The sequence below is a fragment of the Somniosus microcephalus genome, unplaced genomic scaffold (genome assembly GCF_052327205.1).
Source record: "Somniosus microcephalus isolate GS21.2 unplaced genomic scaffold, FLI_Smic_1.0 unresolved_chr5, whole genome shotgun sequence".
In the NCBI taxonomy this organism is placed as follows: domain Eukaryota; kingdom Metazoa; phylum Chordata; class Chondrichthyes; order Squaliformes; family Somniosidae; genus Somniosus; species Somniosus microcephalus.
In genome coordinates this window covers 33,397,986-33,415,302 of record NW_028225183.1, presented here as the reverse complement: position 1 = coordinate 33,415,302, position 17,317 = coordinate 33,397,986, and the positions used below count along the sequence as shown (strand labels likewise).

Sequence of the window (17,317 nt, the reverse complement as noted above, 5' to 3'; positions counted from 1 at the left end):
GCATTTTCTCTTTTTATATTATGTAAAATAAAATTGTTTGTGTTTTTCCCCATTTTTGGTTCTCTTCCTAAACGTCTTAATTATATTATTATAAAATCAATAAAAAGTAATAAGTTACTCCTCCAAAACCTCCACTACTCTCCCCGAATTCAACTGCATGTTTCTGTGAAGCTAATCACTTCATTCCATTGTTGAAAATCAAATTTTGAGCAATTTCCAATTTAAAAAGTTTTAAGTATTTAGCGCCTGCTTAAAATAATTCCGACTTCAAGACGCGCTTGAAACTTGTTTCGATGCGGGGAACATTGATGTTTGCTTGTTTCTTCCAAAATCATATTCGAAACGTAGGGGTAAAGAAGTGTTTATAACATTTATTTATTGAGAAAATTTCTTTAAAAATCTTTAAGTTCTTTCTGGTCACATCGCAGCTATGACAGAAGAAGTTGCTCCAAGTTTCTCTTTCCCTCTTGAAAGCTGTCTTTAAACATGCTGCAATAATATAAAATAAACTCTAATTACAAACGGAGCTCAAATAAGAAAGTGAATAAAGTGGTTAAACTTCCTAAGAAGGCGGTGAGGTTATCTTTCCCCAGTACCATCGTGAACCATCGTCAGAGCTGGAAAAAGTTGGAGATGCAACAGGTTTTAAGCAGGTGTAAAGGCAGGGAAAGTGGGGGAGCGGAGGAAGGAAATAAAGGGACAGTCTGTGCTAGGATTGAAGGCAGGAGAGATGAAATGTTGCAAATGGGGATGGCAGAATGATCAACAGCTGCCACCTGCAAAAATAAGTTCAGGGGTTATAGTCTGAAATTGATGAACTCAGTGTTGAGTCCAGAAGGCTGTAATGTGCCTAATCGAAAGAGGAGGTGCTGTTCCTCCAGCTTGCATTGAGCTTCATTGGATCAGTGTAACAGGCCTAGGACAGAGTGGCCTGTGTTGGAGTGGAGCGGCGAATTAAAGTGACAGGCGACCAGATGCTCGAGGTCACCATTACGGACGAAATGGACCTGTTCTGCAAAGTGGTATTCCCAATCTGGCTTTGATCTCCCCAATGAAGAGGAGACCGCACCATGAGCAGTGAATACAGTATACTAAATTGGAAGAAGTACAAGTAAATCGCTGTTTCACCTGGAAGGGTTGCTTGAAGCCCTGGACAGTGGGAAGGTAGGAAGTAAAAGGGCATGTATTGCTACTCCTGCACTTACACGGGAAGGTGCCGGGCGAACGGGAAGGAGTGTTGGGGTGATAGAGGATTGGACCAGGGTGTTGTGGAGGGAGCGGCCCCTTCAGAATGCTGAAAGTGGAGGTGAGGGCAAGATGTGCTTGGCGGTGGTATCACGCTGGAAGTGGCAGAAATGGCGGAAGATTTTTGCAGGTGGCAGCTGTTGATCATTCTGCAACCCCCATTTGCAACATTTCATCTCTCCTGCCTTCAATCCTAGCACAGACTGTCCCATTATTTCTTTGAATGTGGAGACTGGTGGGGTGAAAGCTGATGACAAGGGGAACCCTATTGTGGTTCCGCGAGGGAGGGGAAAAGGTGAGAGCAGAAGTGCGGGAAATAGAATGGACACAGTCAAGAGCCGTGTCAACCACGGTAGAGGGGAATCCTAGGTTGAGGAAAGAGGAAGACATGTCTGAAGCACTGGAATGGAATGAGGCATCGTCAGGCCAGAAGCGGCAGAGATGGAGCAACTGGGAGAATGGAATAAAATCCTTACAGGAAGCAGGGTGGGAGGAAGTGCAGTCCAGATATCTGTGGGAGTCCGTGGGCTTATAGTGAATATAATAGAAAAATACTTCGGATATTGGACATCTTACATAACAATAAAAAACGCTGGAAATACTCAGCAGGCCAGGCAGAATATGTGGAGAGCCGAACAGAGTTAATGTTTCAGGTCTGGGACCCTTCATCAGAACTGGAGAAAGCTGGAGATGTAACAGATATTAAGCAGGTGCATGGACGGGGGAGGGGGCGTGGGTGGGAGGAATGTATTGAAGGAAAATACTGTGCTTATGTAGGAAGCGACTCATGCCCTCATTTGTTTAAAGTAATAAGCAGACAAAAACACAGGTATTTGATCAAAATGAACCCGCAGATGACCACGCACAAATAAACAACCAGAGAGGCAGACGGAGTTGGGAAACACCAGGAAATCGACAAGGAATATTGACAAGGAGTAAAGTGCTTTGCGATCAGAAAATTGCTGGATTATGATGCTTGTTGAACGGCATCACCCTAACAAATTTAGCTGATCACAGCATGGCTATCAATCAATTCATTGCCAGTGTGAAAAATGCAACTCTTGATACTTAGCAACGTGTGCAAGACTGGAATGAGAGAGTGCCTGGGCCGTGGTCAGTGATAGCTTATCCTGAGCATCAAGATATTCATTAGGCCTGAGCCCTTGCTGCGTAAGAAAATTCTCCTCATCTCCCCTCTGGGCCTTTTGCCGGTTATGTCCTTCGGTTACCGACCCTCCTGCCACTGCAAACGGTTTCTCCTTATTTATTCTTTCAATGCACCTTGCAATTATGAAAAACTCTATTAAATTTCCTCTTAAACTTCTGAGGAAAGCAATCTCAGCTTCTCCAGTCTCTCAACATAACTGAAGTCCTTCACCCCTCGGACCACTCTGTGAGACGTGAAACCGAGGCTCTCGCTCTCTGTGTGTCTCTCTCTATCTTTGTCTCTGTCTCTCTCTTTGTCTCTGTATACATTTCTGAGGGGGATTGACAGGGTAGATGCACGAAGGATGTTTCCCCTCTTGGGGGAATCTAGAACTAGGGGGCAAAGATTCAGGCTAAGGGGTCGTCCATTTAAAACGGAGGAATTTCTTCTCTCAGAGGGTCATGAATCTTTGGAAATCTCTAACCCAGAGAGCTGTGGAGGCGGAGTCATTGGATATAATCAAGTCGGAGATTGACAAATATTTGAGCTGCATAGAAACGTAGAAGATAGGATCAGGAGAAGTCCATTCGGCCCCTCGAGCCTGCTCCTCCGTTCAATGCGGTCATGGCTGATCATCCAGATTCAGCATCCTGTCCCTGCTTTCTCCCCATATCCCTTGATCCCCTCATCCTTAAGAAATATTTCTAACGCCTTCTTGAATGTATTTAATGAATTGGCCTCAACTGTCTTCTGTGGTAGAGAATTCCACAGGTTCACCACTCTGGGTGAAGCAATTCCTCCTAATCTCAGCCCTAAATGGCTTACCCCTTAACCTTAGACAGTGACCCCTGGTTCTGGACTCCCGCACCATCGGGAACAGCCTTCCTGCATCTAGTATGTCTAGTCCTGTTAGAATTTTATAAGTTTCAATGAGATCCCCTCTCATTCTTATAAACTCTAGCGAATATAAGACTAATCAATCCAATCTCACGTCATACGTCATTCCTGCCATTCCAGGTATCAGTCTGGTGAATCTTCGCTGCACTCCCTCCAGGGCAAGATCATCCTTCGTCAGATAAGGCGACCAAAGCTGCACACAATACTCAAGGTATGGTTTCACCAAGGCCCTGTAGAATTCCATCAACTCATTCTTGTTCCTGTACACGAATGTTCTCGCTGTGAAGGACAGCATACCATTTGCCTTCTTAACCGCCCGCTGCACCTGCATGCTTGCCTTCAGCGACTGGTGCACAAGGACACCCACGTCTCGTTGCACTTCCCCTTTTCCCAATCTATTGCCGTTCAGTTAATAATCTGCCTTCCTGTTTTTGCCACCAAAGTGGATAACCTCGCATTTATTTACATTATACTGCATCTCCCACGCATCTGCCCAATCGCCCAACCTATCCAAATCGTACACGCCCACCCAGCTTTGTGTCGTCTGCAAACTTGCTGATATTACATCTAGTTCCCCCGTCTAGATCAATAGTATATATTGTGAATAACTGGGGTCCTAGCCCCAATCCCTCTGCTACCCCACTAGTCAGTGCCGTCAACTCGGAAAAAGACCCATTTATTCCAAATCTTTGCTTCCTGTCTGCCAACCAGTTTTCTATCCAAGTCAGTACATTACCCCCAATCCCATGTGCTTTAACTTTGCATGCTCGTCTCTTATGCAGGACCTTATCGAAGGCCTTCTGAAATTCCAAATACACCACATCCACTTGTACTCCCTTTTCTATTCTACCAGTTACATCTTCAAATAATTCCAGTAGATTAGTCAAGCACGATTTACCTTTTGTAAATCCATTTTGACTTTGTCCGACATAACAACAGAAAATGCTGGAAAAAATCAGCAGGCCAGGCAACATCCATGGAGAGAAAATAGAGTCTACGTTGAAAATAGACCCGAAATGTTGACTCTATTTTCTCTCCACGGATGTTGCCTGGCCTGCTGAGCTTTTCCAGCATTTCCTGTTGTTATTTCGGATTTCCAGCATCTGCAGCATTTTGCTTTTGACTTTGTCCGATCCTGTCATTGTTTTCCAAGTGCTGTGCTATTGGACAATAGCATTTTCCCCACTACCGATGTCATGCTTACCGGTCTATAATGCCCCGTTTTTGCTCTACCACCTTTTTTAAATAGTGGTGTTACATTACCTTCCCTCCAATCCATGGGAATTGTTCCAGAATTTATAGAATTTTGGAAGATGACCAGCATTGCATCTATTATTTCTAGGGCCACTTCCTTAAGTACCCTAGGATGTAGATTATCAGGCGCTGAGGATTTATCGGCCCTCAATCCCGTCAATTTCCCTAACACCATTTCCCTACAAACACTGATTTCATTCAGTTCCTCCCTTTCATTAAACCTTATGTTCCCCGACATCTCTGGGAGTTTATTGGTGTCCTCCTTTGTGAAGACAGAACAAAAGTATGGATTTAATTTGTCTGCCATGTCTTTGTTCCCCATTATAAATTCCCCTGATTCTGACTGCAAGGGACCTGCGCTTCACTTTAACAATCTCTTTCTGTTCACATATCTATAGATGCTTTTACTGTCAGTTTTTATGTTCCCTGATAGCTTACTCTCATACTCTATATTCCCCCTCTTAATTAATACCTTTGTCCTCCTTTGCTGGATCCTAAACATATAAAGATAGAAACATAGAAGATAGGAGCAGGAGTCGGCCATTCAGCCCCTCGAGCCTGCTCCACCATTCAATGAAATCATGGCTGATCATTCAAATTCAGTACCCTGTCCCTGCCTTCTCCCCATATCCCTTGATCCCATTGGCCTGAAGAAATAGATCTAACTCCTACTTGAACATATTTAATGAATTTGCCTCCACTGCCTTCTGGTGTAGAGAATTCCACAGGTTCACCACACTGTGGCTTACCCCTTTTCCTTAAACTCTGACACCTGGGTCTGGACTCGCTGGCCATCTGGAACATCCTTCCTGCATCTAGTCTGTCTAGTCCTGTTAGAATATTATAAGTTTCAACGAGACCCCCTCTCATTCTTCTAAACTCCAGCGAGTAAAAGCCCAGTCGACACAATCTCTCCTCATACATCATTCCTGCCATCCCAGGTATCAGTCTGGGAAACTGCTCCCAATCGTCAGACAGCAAAATGTTCTATAGTTATATAAAAAGAAAAAGGGTGGCTAAAGTAAATGTTGGTCCCTTAGAGAATGAGACTGGGAAATTAATGCTGGGAAACATGGATATGGCAAAAAAGCTGAACAATTATTTTGTATCAGTCTTTACGGCAGAGGACACTAAGAATATCCCAACACTGGACAAACAGTGGGCTCTGGCGGGGGAGGGAAGCTAAATACGATTAAAATCACTAAGGAAGTGGTACTTGGTAAAATAATGGGACTCAAGGCGGATAAATCCCCTGGACCTGATGGTTTACATCCTAGGGTCTTGAGGGAAGTGGCGGTAGGGATTGTGGATGCATTGGTAATAATTTTCCAAAACTTCCTGGACTCAGCAAAGGTCCCAGCAGATTGGAAAACTGCTAATGCAACACCCTTATTTAAAAAAGGTAGTAGTCAGAAGGCTGAAAACTACAGACCTGTTAGCCTAACATCTGTGGTTTGTAAAATTTTAGAGTCCATTATTAAGGAGACAGTAACGGGACATTTGGATAAACATAATTTAATAGGACAAAGTCAGCATGGTTTTATGAAGGGGAAGTCATGTTTGACAAATTTGCTTGTGTACTTTGAGGAAGTAACATACAGGGTGGATAAAGGGGGACCAGTGGATGTATTGTATTTAGACTTCCAAAAGGCATTTGACAAGGTGCCACACAAAAGATTATTGCTCAAGATAAAAAATCATGGGATTAGGGGTAATATTCTGGCATGGGTGCAGGATTGGCTACCTAACAGAAAGCAGAGAGTTAGGATAAATGGTTCGTTCTCAGACTGGCAATCAGTAACTATTGGTGTCCCGCAGGGGCCAGTGCTGGGTCCCCAACACTTTGCAATCTATATTAATGATTTGGAGGAGGGGACCGAGTCTAACATATCAAAGTTTGCAGATGATACAAAGATGGGAAGGAAAGTAGTGAATGAGGAGGACATAAAAAACCTGCAAAGGGAGATAGACAGGCTACGTAAGTGGGCAGCGATTTGCCAGATGGAATACAATACTGGAAAGTGTGAGGTTATGTACTTTGGCAGAAAAAAATCATAGAGCAAGTTATTATCTTAATGGCAAGAAACTGGAAAGTACTGTAATACAAGGGGATCTGGGGGTCCTGGTGCACGAAACACAAAAAGTTAGTATGCAGGTGCAGCAAGTGATCAAGAAGGCCAATGGAATGTTGGCTTTTATTGCTTGGGGGACAGAATATAAAAACAGGGAGGTATTGTTGCAGTTGTACAAGGTATTGGTGAGCCCGCACCTGGAATACTGCATACAGTTTTGTTGTCCATACTTAAGAAAATACATACTTGCTCTCGAGTCAGTACAAAGAAGGTTCACTCGGTTAATCCCAGGGATCAGGGGCTGGTCATATGAGAGAGGTTGAGTAGATTGGGACACTACTCAATGGAGTTCAGAAGAATGAGAGGCGATCTTATTGAAATATATAAGATTCTGAAGGGGCTTGATCGGGTGGATGTGGTGAGGATGTTCCCAATGATGGCTGAAACTAGAACTAGGGGGCATAATCTTAGACTAAGGGGCTGCTCTTTCAAACTGAGATGAGGAGAAACTTCTTCAATCAGAGGGTAGTAGGTCTGTGGAATTTGCTGCCCCAGAAAGCTGTGGAAGCTACATATTTAAATAAATTTAAAACAGAAATAGACAGTTTCTTACAATTAACGGGAATTAGGTGTTACGGGGAGCCGGCAGGAAATTGAACATGAGTCTATGTTCGGAACGGTCATGGCCCTGTGGGTAAAGGAGCGGGCTCAGTGGCCATGTAGCCTGGTTCTGCTCCTACTTCTTATGTTCTAATTATGTGTTAGATTGCAGGAGATGGTTCTATTCCTGTTCCTGGCTGGGGTGAAAATCAACTTTTACAGAATGTAAGTACTGTAGAAAATATAGGGACAGTGATCTCCTGGAAGAGTTGCGATCGCCCAGATGGGTCGGAGAAGAATTTCCCAGATTTTTTTCTCCCAAATTGGCCATTGGGTTTTTTATCAGGTTTTTCGCCTCTCCCAGGAGATCACATGGGTTCGGGAGGGATGTAGAGTAACAGTAGATTTGAGGTTAGGATCAGATCAGCCATGATCTATTGAATGCTGGAGCAGGCTCGAGGGGCCGATTAGCCTACTCCTGCTCCTATTTCTTATGTTCTTTTGTTTGCTGCTTTATCTGTCCAATTGATATGTCCTCTCCTTGGAACTTATGCTATCATTAATTTCCCTTGTTAGCCAATGTTGAGGGAGTCAAGGGTTATGGGGTGCGGACGTTGAGCCGAAGATCTGATCAGCCATGATCTTATTGAATGGCGGGGCATGCTGGAGTGTCCGAATGGCATACTCCTGCTCCAATTTCTTCTGTACTTATTTTTATTTCTGTCCCTTCTGCCACTTTGTCCCTCTGTTCCCAGGTCGATTATTGCTCTGACAGATTCTGCATCTTTCAGTTCCTCGCTAGCATAGTGGTGAGTATCCCCGCCTGTCATGATAACTTATCCTGAGCAGTAAGAAAAACATTACGCCTGAGCCCTTGCTGTGTAAGCCAATTCTCCCCATACTGATTATTTTGCTGGTTATCTTCAATCGGTGTCCTCTGGTTACCGTCACTCCTGCCACTGGCAAGCGTTTCTCCTTATTGCCTCTATCTAATCCCCTTGTAATTTTGAAGGCCTCTTATTAAATTTCCTCTTAACTTCTGAGGAAAACAATCCCAGACTCTCAACATAACTAAAGTCCCTTAAATCTCGGGCCAATCAGCAAGACGTCAAACTGAGGGTCTCGCTCTGTATGTCTATTTTTGTCTACCTCTTTGTCCCTGTCTCTCTCTGTATAGGATTCTGAGGATGCTTGACAGGATAGATGCAGGGAGGATATTTCTCCTCCTGGGGGAATCGATAACTTGGGGGCAGAGCTCAGAATCAGTGGTCGCCCAATTAAAACAGAGATGAGGAGGAATTTCTTCTCTCAGAGTGTAGTGAAACTTTGGAATCCTCTACCCCAGAGAGCTGTGCAGGCGGAGTCATTGAATATAATCAAGGCGGAGACAGACATATGCTTGAGATACAGTGGAGTCACGGGTTATGTGGAGTGGGCGGAAAAGTGGCGTTGATTCGAAGATCTGATCAGCCATGACCTTATTGAATGGCGGGGCAGGCGCGACGAGACGAATGGCACACCCCTGCTACAATTTCTTCTGTTCTTATTCTTATCTCTGTCCCTTCTGCCTCTTTGTCCCTCTGTTCACAGGTCGATTTTTGCTCTGACAGATTCGGTATGTTTTAGATCCTCGTTAGTATAACGGTGAGTATCCCTGCCTGTAATGTGGAGACAGGGGTTCATCCCCCAAATTTAATTCTTTGGGCAGCTCCTTAAAATGCTCCTGGGAGAAGTTGAACAGGACAAAATGAACTAAAATAATTTAAAATATGTACTGGCATAAGAAGAACTGTATAACAATTCCCCCATATTAAATTTCCTCCTAACCGTCTGAAGAAAACAATCACAAACTCTCAACATAGCTGAAGCTCCTTATCCCTCGGACCACTCTGCAAGACGTCAAACTGAGTGTCTCGCTCTGTATGCCTATCTTTGTCTCCCTCTTTGTCCCTGTCTCTCTCTGTATAGGATTCTGAGGGTGCTTGACAGGATAGATGCAGGGAGGATGTTTCCCCTCCTGGGGGAATCTACAACTAGGGGGCAAAGCTTCAGGATATCCGGTCGACCATTTAAAACGGAGATGGGGAGGAATTTCTTCTCTCAGAATGTCGTGAATCTTTGGAATCCTCTGCCCCAGAGAGCTGTGGAGGCGGAGTCATTGAATATATTCAAGGTGGAGACAGACATATATTTGAGCTACAGTGGAGTCAAGGGTTATGGGGAGCGGGCAGGAAAGTGGCGTTGAGTAGAAGAACTGATCAGCCATGATCTTATTGAATGGCGGGGCAGGCTCGAGGGGCCGAATGGCCCACTCCTGCTCCTATTCCTTCTGTTCTTAGTCTTATTTCTGTCCCTTCAGCCTCTGTCCCTCTGTTCACAGGTCGATTTTTGCTCTGACAGATTCGGCACTTTTCAGTTCCTCGTTAGTATAGTGGTGAGTATCCCCGCCTGTCACGCGGGAGACCGGGGTTCAATTCCCCGACGGGGAGAATTTTTAACATCCCCAATTTTAAACCTTTGGGCAGCTCCTTAAAAAGACCCTGGGAAAAGTTGAATAGAACAAAATGAACGAAAATAATTTTAAAATATGTACATGACGAAATGTATAACAACTCCCTGCACCAGTTCCTCGTTAGTAGAGTGTTCTCCTTCTGTTTGCCTGTTGTGTGGGGCACTGAGGAGGGAGAGAGAAAATGAGATAACAGCGGGAGAAAGCACGACTGCTCTTTCAAAGAGACAGCACAGGCACGATTGGCCGAATGGCCTCCCACCGTGCTGCCAGCCTCCATGAATGCATGACACTGAGAAGGATATCTGAGACATACCCACACAAAGAGAGCACATACGGTATTTTGTGTGTGTTTGCTGCTTTGTCTCAAGCACTGCATAACCATTTCCTCGACAATGTCGTGGATATTATGATGTTCAGTTTTCACTTCCCCGACGGCTTCTCTCTGACTTTATGCCTCTGTCTCTGAGAAAAGCATAGAAGGAAATATATGGCAAATGGACGCCTTCCCGCACTTGATGCTGTGGTTTAGTGAACATGTCCTTTGTGTTCTCGTCTAAAAGATGTCATCTTGTACGCAAAGTTTGCCTGGCGTGAAAGTGATCTGAATTTCAAAGCAGCAAGGAGGAAAGTCTGCGTTGCTCTGCTTGCTGGCAGGCAGCTTCTTGCAGCTTCCCTGGTGGTCTAGTGGTTAAGAATCAGCGCTTTCACCACCACGGCCCGGGTTCGATTCCCGGTCAGGGAACAGTGCGTTTTGAGGCTGTTTGAAATGCCTCCAATCAATGCACCCGCGCGAAGCAATGCCTGCTCCTGATCAACCTTTGCAATTTCAACACTGCTGCTGCCTCAACAGGTACACAATGCACTTCCTTGCCTTCTGTAAAACGCCGGCTGTTTCAAAGTCAGCAGGAAATTACATTTGGAACGAGACAATTTAAACGTGTTCATGCCCACATTTAACTGCAGCTGACAGTGTCACAACAGTCACGGTTATTATCAAGCTTCCATGTATTTTCTTGTAGGCTGCACCCCCCTAACAAACTTAGCTTATCACAGCCCGGCTATCAATCAACTCAACGCCAGTGTGAAGAATGCAACATTTGAAAGTTAGCAACGTGTGCAAGACTTTAGTGAGAGAGAGTTGGGCCGTGATAACATTTCTAAGCAGTAAGATATTCAGTAGGCCTGAGCCCTTGCTGCGTAATACAATTCTCCCCATACTGATTCTGTTATCTTCAATTGGTCTCCTCTGGTTACCGTCATACCTGCCACTGGCAAGCGTTTCTCCTTATTACCTCAAACAAATCCCCTTGTAATTTTGAAAGCCTCTTATTAAATTTCCTCTTAACCGTCTGAAGAAAACAATCACAAACTCTCAACATAGCTGAAGCTCCTTATCCCTCGGACCACTCTGCAAGACGTCAAACTGAGTGTCTCGCTCTGTATGCCTATCTTTGTCTCCCTCTTTGTCCCTGTCTCTCTCTGTATAGGATTCTGAGGGTGCTTGACAGGATAGATGCAGGGAGGATGTTTCCCCTCCTGGGGGAATCTACAACTAGGGGGCAAAGCTTCAGGATATCCGGTCGACCATTTAAAACGGAGATGAGGAGGAATTTCTTCTCTCAGAATGTCGTGAATCTTTGGAATCCTCTACCCCAGAGAGCTGTGGAGGCGGAGTCATTGAATATATTCAAGGTGGAGACAGACATATATTTGAGCTACAGTGGAGTCAAGGGTTATGGGGAGCGGGCAGGAAAGTGGCGTTGAGTAGAAGAACTGATCAGCCATGATCTTATTGAATGGCGGGGCAGGCTCGAGGGGCCGAATGGCCCACTCCTGCTCCTATTCCTTCTGTTCTTAGTCTTATTTCTGTCCCTTCAGCCTCTGTCCCTCTGTTCACAGGTCGATTTTTGCTCTGACAGATTCGGCACTTTTCAGTTCCTCGTTAGTATAGTGGTGAGTATCCCCGCCTGTCACGCGGGAGACCGGGGTTCAATTCCCCGACGGGGAGAATTTTTAACATCCCCAATTTTAAACCTTTGGGCAGCTCCTTAAAAAGACCCTGGGAAAAGTTGAATAGAACAAAATGAACGAAAATAATTTTAAAATATGTACATGACGAAATGTATAACAACTCCCTGCACCAGTTCCTCGTTAGTAGAGTGTTCTCCTTCTGTTTGCCTGTTGTGTGGGCCACTGAGGAGGGAGAGAGAAAATGAGATAACAGCGGGAGAAAGCACGACTGCTCTTTCAAAGAGACAGCACAGGCACGATTGGCCGAATGGCCTCCCACCGTGCTGCCAGCCTCCATGAATGCATGACACTGAGAAGGATATCTGAGACATACCCACACAAAGAGAGCACATACGGTATTTTGTGTGTGTTTGCTGCTTTGTCTCAAGCACTGCATAACCATTTCCTCGACAATGTCGTGGATATTATGATGTTCAGTTTTCACTTCCCCGACGGCTTCTCTCTGACTTTATGCCTCTGTCTCTGAGAAAAGCATAGAAGGAAATATATGGCAAATGGACGCCTTCCCGCACTTGATGCTGTGGTTTAGTGAACATGTCCTTTGTGTTCTCGTCTAAAAGATGTCATCTTGTACGCAAAGTTTGCCTGGCGTGAAAGTGATCTGAATTTCAAAGCAGCAAGGAGGAAAGTCTGCGTTGCTCTGCTTGCTGGCAGGCAGCTTCTTGCAGCTTCCCTGGTGGTCTAGTGGTTAAGAATCAGCGCTTTCACCACCACGGCCCGGGTTCGATTCCCGGTCAGGGAACAGTGCGTTTTGAGGCTGTTTGAAATGCCTCCAATCAATGCACCCGCGCGAAGCAATGCCTGCTCCTGATCAACCTTTGCAATTTCAACACTGCTGCTGCCTCAACAGGTACACAATGCACTTCCTTGCCTTCTGTAAAACGCCGGCTGTTTCAAAGTCAGCAGGAAATTACATTTGGAACGAGACAATTTAAACGTGTTCATGCCCACATTTAACTGCAGCTGACAGTGTCACAACAGTCACGGTTATTATCAAGCTTCCATGTATTTTCTTGTAGGCTGCACCCCCCTAACAAACTTAGCTTATCACAGCACGGCTATCAATCAACTCAACGCCAGTGTGAAGAATGCAACATTTGAAAGTTAGCAACGTGTGCAAGACTTTAGTGAGAGAGAGTTGGGCCGTGATAACATTTCTAAGCAGTAAGATATTCAGTAGGCCTGAGCCCTTGCTGCGTAATACAATTCTCCCCATACTGATTCTGTTATCTTCAATTGGTCTACTCTGGTTACCGTCATACCTGCCACTGGCAAGCGTTTCTCCTTATTACCTCAAACAAATCCCCTTGTAATTTTGAAAGCCTCTTATTAAATTTCCTCTTAACCGTCTGAAGAAAACAAACACAAACTCTCAACATAGCTGAAGTTCCTTATCCCTCGGACCACTCTGCAAGACGTCAAACTGAGTGTCTCGCTCTGTATGTCTATCTTTGTCTCCCTCTTTGTCCCTGTCTCTCTCTGTATAGGATTCTGAGGGTGCTTGACAGGATAGATGCAGGGAGGATGTTTCCCCTCCTGGGGGAATCTACAACTAGGGGGCAAAGCTTCAGGATATCCGGTCGACCATTTAAAACGGAGATGAGGAGGAATTTCTTCTCTCAGAATGTCGTGAATCTTTGGAATCCTCTACCCCAGAGAGCTGTGGAGGCGGAGTCATTGAATATATTCAAGGTGGAGACAGACATATATTTGAGCTACAGTGGAGTCAAGGGTTATGGGGAGCGGGCAGGAAAGTGGCGTTGAGTAGAAGAACTGATCAGCCATGATCTTATTGAATGGCGGGGCAGGCTCGAGGGGCCGAATGGCCCACTCCTGCTCCTATTCCTTCTGTTCTTAGTCTTATTTCTGTCCCTTCAGCCTCTGTCCCTCTGTTCACAGGTCGATTTTTGCTCTGACAGATTCGGCACTTTTCAGTTCCTCGTTAGTATAGTGGTGAGTATCCCCGCCTGTCACGCGGGAGACCGGGGTTCAATTCCCCGACGGGGAGAATTTTTAACATCCCCAATTTTAAACCTTTGGGCAGCTCCTTAAAAAGACCCTGGGAAAAGTTGAATAGAACAAAATGAACGAAAATAATTTTAAAATATGTACATGACGAAATGTATAACAACTCCCTGCACCAGTTCCTCGTTAGTAGAGTGTTCTCCTTCTGTTTGCCTGTTGTGTGGGCCACTGAGGAGGGAGAGAGAAAATGAGATAACAGCGGGAGAAAGCACGACTGCTCTTTCAAAGAGACAGCACAGGCACGATTGGCCGAATGGCCTCCCACCGTGCTACCAGCCTCCATGAATGCATGACACTGAGATGGATATCTGAGACATACCCACACAAAGAGAGCACATACGGGTATTTTGTGTGTGTTTGCTGCTTTGTCTCAAGCACTGCATAACCATTTCCTCGACAATGTCGTGGATATTATGATGTTCAGTTTTCACTTCCCCGACGGCTTCTCTCTGACTTTATGCCTCTGTCTCTGAGAAAAGCATAGAAGGAAATATATGGCAAATGGACGCCTTCCCGCACTTGATGCTGTGGTTTAGTGAACATGTCCTTTGTGTTCTCGTCTAAAAGATGTCATCTTGTACGCAAAGTTTGCCTGGCGTGAAAGTGATCTGAATTTCAAAGCAGCAAGGAGGAAAGTCTGCGTTGCTCTGCTTGCTGGCAGGCAGCTTCTTGCAGCTTCCCTGGTGGTCTAGTGGTTAAGAATCAGCGCTTTCACCACCACGGCCCGGGTTCGATTCCCGGTCAGGGAACAGTGCGTTTTGAGGCTGTTTGAAATGCCTCCAATCAATGCACCCGCGCGAAGCAATGCCTGCTCCTGATCAACCTTTGCAATTTCAACACTGCTGCTGCCTCAACAGGTACACAATGCACTTCCTTGCCTTCTGTAAAACGCCGGCTGTTTCAAAGTCAGCAGGAAATTACATTTGGAACGAGACAATTTAAACGTGTTCATGCCCACATTTAACTGCAGCTGACAGTGTCACAACAGTCACGGTTATTATCAAGCTTCCATGTATTTTCTTGTAGGCTGCACCCCCCTAACAAACTTAGCTTATCACAGCACGGCTATCAATCAACTCAACGCCAGTGTGAAGAATGCAACATTTGAAAGTTAGCAACGTGTGCAAGACTTTAGTGAGAGAGAGTTGGGCCGTGATAACATTTCTAAGCAGTAAGATATTCAGTAGGCCTGAGCCCTTGCTGCGTAATACAATTCTCCCCATACTGATTCTGTTATCTTCAATTGGTCTACTCTGGTTACCGTCATACCTGCCACTGGCAAGCGTTTCTCCTTATTACCTCAAACAAATCCCCTTGTAATTTTGAAAGCCTCTTATTAAATTTCCTCTTAACCGTCTGAAGAAAACAAACACAAACTCTCAACATAGCTGAAGTTCCTTATCCCTCGGACCACTCTGCAAGACGTCAAACTGAGTGTCTCGCTCTGTATGTCTATCTTTGTCTCCCTCTTTGTCCCTGTCTCTTTCTGTATAGGATTCTGAGGGTGCTTGACAGGATAGATGCAGGGAGGATGTTTCCCCTCCTGGGGGAATCTACAACTAGGGGGCAAAGCTTCAGGATATCCGGTCGACCATTTAAAACGGAGATGAGGAGGAATTTCTTCTCTCAGAATGTCGTGAATCTTTGGAATCCTCTACCCCAGAGAGCTGTGGAGGCGGAGTCATTGAATATATTCAAGGTGGAGACAGACATATATTTGAGCTACAGTGGAGTCAAGGGTTATGGGGAGCGGGCAGGAAAGTGGCGTTGAGTAGAAGAACTGATCAGCCATGATCTTATTGAATGGCGGGGCAGGCTCGAGGGGCCGAATGGCCCACTCCTGCTCCTATTCCTTCTGTTCTTAGTCTTATTTCTGTCCCTTCAGCCTCTGTCCCTCTGTTCACAGGTCGATTTTTGCTCTGACAGATTCGGCACTTTTCAGTTCCTCGTTAGTATAGTGGTGAGTATCCCCGCCTGTCACGCGGGAGACCGGGGTTCAATTCCCCGACGGGGAGAATTTTTAACATCCCCAATTTTAAACCTTTGGGCAGCTCCTTAAAAAGATCCTGGGAAAAGTTGAATAGAACAAAATGAACGAAAATAATTTTAAAATATGTACATGACGAAATGTATAACAACTCCCTGCACCAGTTCCTCGTTAGTAGAGTGTTCTCCTTCTGTTTGCCTGTTGTGTGGGGCACTGAGGAGGGAGAGAGAAAATGAGATAACAGCGGGAGAAAGCACGACTGCTCTTTCAAAGAGACAGCACAGGCACGATTGGCCGAATGGCCTCCCACCGTGCTGCCAGCCTCCATGAATGCATGACACTGAGATGGATATCTGAGACATACCCACACAAAGAGAGCACATACGGGTATTTTGTGTGTGTTTGCTGCTTTGTCTCAAGCACTGCATAACCATTTCCTCGACAATGTCGTGGATATTATGATGTTCAGTTGTCACTCCCCCGACGGCTTCTCTCTGACTTTATGCCTCTGAGAAAAGCATAGAAGGAAATATATGGCAAATGGACGCCTTCCCGCACTTGATGCTGTGGTTTAGTGAACATGTCCTTTGTGTTCTCGTCTAAAAGATGTCATCTTGTCCGAAAAGTTTGCCTGGCGTGAAAGTGATCTGAATTTCAAAGCAGCAAGGAGGAAAGTCTGCGTTGCTCTGCTTGCTGGCAGGCCGTTTTTTGCAGCTTACCTGGTGGTCTAGTGGTTAAGATTCGGCGCTTTCACCGCCGCGGCCCGGGTTCGATTCCCGGTTAGGGAACAGTGCGTTTTGAGGCTTTTGAAATGCCTCCAATCAATGCACCCGCGCGAAGCAATGCCTGCTCCTGATCAACCTTTGCAATTTCAACACTGCTGCTGCCTCAACAGGTACACAATGCACTTCCTTGCCTTCTGTAAAATGCCGGCTGTTTCAAAGTCAGCAGGAAATTACATTTGGAACGAGACAATTTAAACGTGTTCATGCCCACATTTAACTGCAGCTGACAGTGTCACAACAGTCACGGTTATTATCAAGCTTCCATGTATTTTCTTGTAGGCTGCACCCCCCTAACAAACATAGCTTATCACAGCACGGCTATCAATCAACTCAACGCCAGTGTGAAGAATGCAACATTTGAAAGTTAGCAACGTGTGCAAGACTTTAGTGAGAGAGAGTTGGGCCGTGATAACATTTCTAAGCAGTAAGATATTCAGTAGGCCTGAGCCCTTGCTGCGTAATACAATTCTCCCCATACTGATTCTGTTATCTTCAATTGGTCTACTCTGGTTACCGTCATACCTGCCACTGGCAAGCGTTTCTCCTTATTACCTCAAACAAATCCCCTTGTAATTTTGAAAGCCTCTTATTAAATTTCCTCTTAACCGTCTGAAGAAAACAATCACAAACTCTCAACATAGCTGAAGCTCCTTATCCCTCGGACCACTCTGCAAGACGTCAAACTGAGTGTCTCGCTCTGTATGCCTATCTTTGTCTCCCTCTTTGTCCCTGTCTCTCTCTGTATAGGATTCTGAGGGTGCT

The 17,317-nt window shown here is 45.3% G+C and overlaps 4 non-coding genes across 4 annotated transcripts; all 4 read left to right on the top strand.

Moving 5' to 3' along the window:
* Window positions 1-9,632: 9,632 nt before the first annotated feature.
* Window positions 9,633-9,704, top strand: trnad-guc (transfer RNA aspartic acid (anticodon GUC)). Its single transcript has one exon. It is a non-coding gene; the product is annotated as a tRNA-Asp (tRNA).
* Window positions 9,705-11,663: 1,959 nt separating this feature from the next.
* On the top strand, window positions 11,664-11,735 carry trnad-guc (transfer RNA aspartic acid (anticodon GUC)). Its single transcript has one exon. It is a non-coding gene; the product is annotated as a tRNA-Asp (tRNA).
* A 1,959-nt stretch (window positions 11,736-13,694) lies between these two features.
* Window positions 13,695-13,766, top strand: trnad-guc (transfer RNA aspartic acid (anticodon GUC)). Its single transcript has one exon. It is a non-coding gene; the product is annotated as a tRNA-Asp (tRNA).
* A 1,960-nt stretch (window positions 13,767-15,726) lies between these two features.
* trnad-guc (transfer RNA aspartic acid (anticodon GUC)) lies at window positions 15,727-15,798 on the top strand. Its single transcript has one exon. It is a non-coding gene; the product is annotated as a tRNA-Asp (tRNA).
* Window positions 15,799-17,317: the final 1,519 nt, after the last annotated feature.